The following is a 6,210-nucleotide window of genomic DNA, read 5'->3' on the forward strand; positions in this document are numbered from 1 at the left end:
ATTAGTTTCTTAGTGACAAAACACGAGGGACATAGCAAAAGAGAAATGTGATGTTGTGATGTTCATACCTAACTCAGCTTCCAACAGTGATGTGCATTAGTCATCCAGCATTAGTCATCCAGCATTAGTCATCCAGCATTAGCCATCCACCAGTGGTTAATGTTATTCTATGGTGACGTATTCTGTTTGTTAAATATTATTCAAAAGAAAGCATGGAACTTAACCGTGAATAGCCCAGTCTATCTAGCTGTAAGTAGGTACCACAGTGTGTTATACTTCACAACATTGTGTCCTTAGTCAAGACACTTAACTATGAATAACACAGTCAGATTAGCAATAAATAGGTACCACAGTGTGGCAGAGTTCAGTGTACTGTGTCCTTGGACAAGATTCTTAACTGCTGACAGTCCAGTCTACCATTGTGGCCCCATTCCTTGATGTGTTCCCTTCTGTTGGTACACAAACGCATAAGCTTACAGAAGAAAACCCACGTGGATTTCATTTATGGTCAAAGGGGTTCCAACTGTGACAGTTTTGTAATTTATTTCAGACAGTATGGTTGATTTGAAGGTGATTTGGCTGCTGTTTCTAGCAGGCTTTGTAACTATGTTCAGGCTCCCTTAACTGAGCCAGGATTTGGACTTGAGAAATAGGATGAGGTGATGGCTGGACTGAAGCATTTCAGTATAAGGGGCCTGCGTTGTCTTGTTGGACTGTTGTTGTTGCTGTTGTTGTTGTCGATGGTTGTGATAATAGTGGCTAGGATGACGATGACGAGGGTGATGATGATGATGATGATGATGATGATGATGATGGTGATGATGGTGGTGGTGGTGATGATTGTAGTGTTGGTGTTAGTACTGTTCGCAGTAGTAGTGGTGGTGGTGATTGAGGTAGTGCTTACGATGATGGTGTCTGTAGTGATGGTCATGATGGTAGTGATAAGGATGATGATGACGATGATGATGATGGCGGCGGCGGCGGTAGTAATGATGCTAACGATTGTGGTTTTAGTGGCAAATGATACTGGTAGTTGTGATGATGATGATGATGATGATGATGGTGATGGTGACAATGGTGTTGGTGTTTGCGGTGATGGCGATGGTGGTAATCATAACGATGAAGTGAAAAATACAATTTCCCAACTGATAATTAATATAATTTGAGAAAGCATCATCAGCCGAACCAATAAAGATGTTAATCTGACGAGAGAGAAAAAAATCCGATTTAATTATTTTGTCGTCCAAATTAGTATCTTCATTGAGAGATCGACAAGATTAACATTTAAACTAGATTAACACTTATTCTTTTGCAAACACACAGACACACACACACACACACACACACACACATACATACATATATATATAGGTATATGTTCATATGTATATACATATCTATGTACACACACACACAAACACACACACAGGTATATACACGTATCGCACACATACACTCAAAACCCAGACCAGCATAGAAAGCAGGTGTAAAATGATGAAATGATGTTGATGATTATAATAGTATATGTGTGTGTGTACATGCACACATGCACACACAAACACGTGTGTGTGTGTGCACACATATGTACATATACATATACGCATGCAAATAGATAAATACAGATGTTGACAAATATACTTAATTACACATGCACCTTTATATTTTTAAATATATACACATACACACACACACACACACATATATATATATATATATGTATTTATTTATTTATTTATTTATTTTAAGGGCATTACTACACATAAATGCCCCATGCTAGGAGGCTAACAACTTGATAAATTCTTAGGAAAATTTTATCCTATATTTAAATTGTATATACATACATACATATATATATATATATGCATATATATATATATATATATATATATATATATATATATATATATATATATGTATATATATATATAAAACATATATATATATATAAATGTATGTATACATATACACACACATGCACACATATATTCATACACAGTCAATTATTGACATGTTTATGTGTCTATGAATACATATTTTTATGTGTGCATGTGTGTATATTTGAGTGTATATATGTGTATGTATGTAAGTACGTATGTATTTGTGTGCAGGCTTTGGTCGGCCAGAGGCTATAGTAGAAGACACTTGCCCAAGATGCCATGCAGTGGGACTGAACCTGGAACCATGTGGTTGGTAAGCAAGTGAGAATTTAGAAAAAAACAAAAGATGAAGATGGGTGTGTAAACAACAAAAAGATGTATTAGTTTAACGCTTGGGAATAGACATATGTATGTATGTGTGTGTGTGTGCGCGTGCGCATAACGATAAATGCGTGTGTGTATACACACACACACACACACACATATCTATATATCCAGTAATCCCTCAATTATCGTGGGTGTTACAATCCCTACCCCCCACGATTGGTGAAAATCCACAAAGTAGAAACAGTCCTGTACTGTATATTTAAAAAAAATTATTTTTATAAATTGTATATATTGATTTTATCATAAATAAACACCACGGTGGAATTGACGTAAGCTTAAATAATAAACCACGATAGGTGAACCGCGATATGAGGAGGGATTTCTTCATATAAATGTTATATATACATGTATGTATAAGTGTGTGTGTAGTGTGTATATGTGATGATGTATGTCAAGTGTTCACATGTGTATATAGGTATGTATGTATGTGTATAGAAGTAACTGCTTACATGCATGTGTATATGTATGTAGATATATATATGTATATATATGTATATATATCTGTGAATATATGTATATGTATATATATACATATGTACATATATATTCATACATGTGTGTATAAGTTTGCTTATATTTACATGTGTAAGCATAAAAGTAAGTACATGCGTGTGTGTATGTGTATGTGTGTGTGTGTGTGAGTGTATGTATTTATGTGCATGTAAGTTTGCATGTATACGTATGTAAAGATGTGTGTGTATGAATGTTTATGTGTTTGTGTGTGTGTGAACGTGTGTGTGTGTGTATGTGTGTGTTGTACGAGAGGTTAGAGATCCGATAACCAGACGCCTGCTAAAGATAATCATGTAATCCGGTACAACCTGCGAATTGTGAGGTCGCCAGCGAGTAACCTGCCCCCCACGACCCCCTCCCCCACACCTCCATCTGAGGCTTGGCTGGTGGAAGAAGAAAGGGATGTTGGGACACCTCACCATGGAAAACTGAAATCTGTCAAAGGGCAAACGAATTGCAAGAGTCAATGGCCATTCAACACACACACACACACACACACTCTCTTTCTCTCCCTCCCTCTCTCTCTCTCTCTCCACACACACACATGTAATAACAGGGAGTGGTAGGGAAAGCATGGTGTAATTGGTGTGTGTGTATGTGTGTGGGTGTATGTGTTTGTGTGTGTGTGTATTTGTTTGTGCGTGTGTATCTATGTGTATTTGTGTGTGTCTATATTTGTGTGTGTGCGTGTGTGCAAATGGATGCATGGTAAGTAGCTTGCTTCCCAACCACATGGTTCCAGGTTCAGTCCCACTGTGTGGCACTTTGGTAAAGTGTCTTTTACTATTGCCTTAGGTCAACCAAAGCCTTGTGAACAGGTTTGGTAGAGGGAAACTGAAAGAATCCCGTCGTATATGTATATGCATATATACATATATGTATGTGTTTATACGTGTGTGTGTGTTTGTCCCCCATCACTGCTTGACAACCAGTGCTGGTGTGTTTATGTCTCTGTAACTTAGCAGTTCAGCAAAAGAGATCAAGAGAATAAGTAAAAGAAAGTTCTGGGGTCAAGTCATTTGATTAATATTTACTTAATATTTGATTAATATTTACTTAATATTTACTGAGTATTAATTGAAACAGCTGTAAGGGATGATGATTAATTTACTGTTAATAATAAACAATTATTAACTTCCCAATCTCCATCTTCTTTTTCTTCTTTTAAATGAATATAAACTATACGTTTTTATATATATATATCTATTATTTTAAGGAAATTAATTTCCCCAAAATACAAGGTGTTGAACCAGTTTTTCCTTTGGATGGAACCATCCCTTCATGAGGTTAACACAACCTCTAATCATATATATATATATATATATATATATATATATATATATATATATATATATATATATATATATATATATATATATATATATATATATATATATATATATATATAATTAAAATAAGCAACAGGATATCAAGAAGTGATGCAGTATGACTGTTTCAAGTGGCTCCATTTAATTGAACAATGCAATCATTACATCAATTTAAATGCAGTGCCATCATCAGCTGCACAAATATATATATGTATGTGTGTGTGTCTATATATATATATATATATATATATATATATATATATATATATATATATATAGGCTTGGCTTTCTAAGTGAAGATTTACGGAGTGAGTGGGGAGATGTCCAATGTTCACATCTGTTGGAAGCTTGCCTGACAAGCTTGATTCAGGACAAACAGACATGATTGCTGCATGGGGAGGTAGGCTAATCCTGGTTGGTTGCAGCGTCCGTGCTTTACATCCGTTTTCTCTTGTCTGCAAGGATGGTCCTGCAGGTGTGTTCAAAGGAGACTCTTACGCTGTGGACAATGAGGTGCTAGGCTTCGCAAACCAACAGCAAGAACACACATTTATATGCACACATATGTATATATGCACACACACACACATACAGATATACATACATATATGCATTTGTACGTATGTAAATACTTATATACATACATACATATATACGTATGTATGTATATACATACATACATGCATAATACCTATAACATAGAAAAATATGGTGGTCAGAACTATTCTCTTGCAACAAGACAATATCCCACAATGCACCAGTGCTGAGTCCCACATTTGGGATAGTTGGTCTGTAGAGGCAATCCACTCCATAGACGTTAAAACCCGTAAGATACTGACATCAACTGGATATCTCTATAGGAATTATGATATTGGACAGGTTCTACCAAAGAAGAGATAAAGGAATTGGAGAGTTGAGATGAGTGCAAACAGCCTTTTAATGTCGTCTCTCTCAGACAGCGCTTGCCAAACAACAACAGCAAAACATAAATACATTAACTTAGTGCTGGAAAGTGAAGAGAACAGTATCCTACGTGTTGGTTGTGGAGCTCCTCAGGAAGCATTCACTTCCTGGTGACCTTCCAAATCCGCCAGACTAATATACCGCCAAGAAGACCTGGAGGTGAGCCATTCAGTATACCAAACAAGAAGACCATTCATGGGTATGTTTCTCGAAGTCTTGAAGAAGACAGTAATATTGACACGAAGCGAAGACTCTCTTGGACTTGTGACCGCTACATCACATCGCACTTCGAAGGCAATGTCTTTGCAATCTAAGAAAAGAGGAGATTGCTACTAAATACCTAATCAACAAAAGAGAGAGTGGAGTACCAAGATGCGACCAAAAATGTAGTCATATTTGTGTCATATTTCTGTGGAAGACATCACACATTCTGATTAACAGCTGCTCAAAACTGTCATCCGACACGACGCTGTCGCAAAGACAATACACAATGCCGTCCTGTCCACATTTAACGATAATCTTTGCAAACGATTCCTCAGCTTACCCGGGGACCGCCCACAAATTACCCTTACGACACCTTTACTCATCGATGTCCCACGTCTGTCCTGGTTTCAGAATAAGTACAGCACAGTCTGCAAGTCGTAAGAGGTTACCAAAGAGATTAGCAAGAGAAAGGGCGTCCAATTGTAAAAGAAGCAGTCCAACTCATGCCAGCATAAAAAAAGGGACATAAAATGACGACGACGACGAAGACGACGACGGCGATGATGATGATAATGATGATGATGATGATGATGATGGAAATGATGATGATGATGATGATGGTGATGATGATGATGATGATGGTAGTAACGATGAAGAGAACGACAACGACCGTATGCTGCCGCTGCCGATGACCGGGCATTGAAGAAAGCAAAACCACTTTTACAAACTTCGAATAAAGCAGAATGGAATGAGTTACACTAAGAGAGAGAAACAAGGCTTTTAGGCTTCACCACCACCACCACCACCACCACCACCACCACCACCACCACAGCTGAAACAAACCTGAGCATCAAACAACGAAACAAGGAAACAGCAACAAATAAATAAATAAGTGAAATACGAAAAAAAAAAAAAATGAAAACTGGGAAATATTTGTG

Source organism: Octopus bimaculoides, chromosome 10 (assembly GCF_046866305.1).
Source record: "Octopus bimaculoides isolate indiv1 chromosome 10, ASM4686630v1, whole genome shotgun sequence".
NCBI classification, from domain to species: domain Eukaryota; kingdom Metazoa; phylum Mollusca; class Cephalopoda; order Octopoda; family Octopodidae; genus Octopus; species Octopus bimaculoides.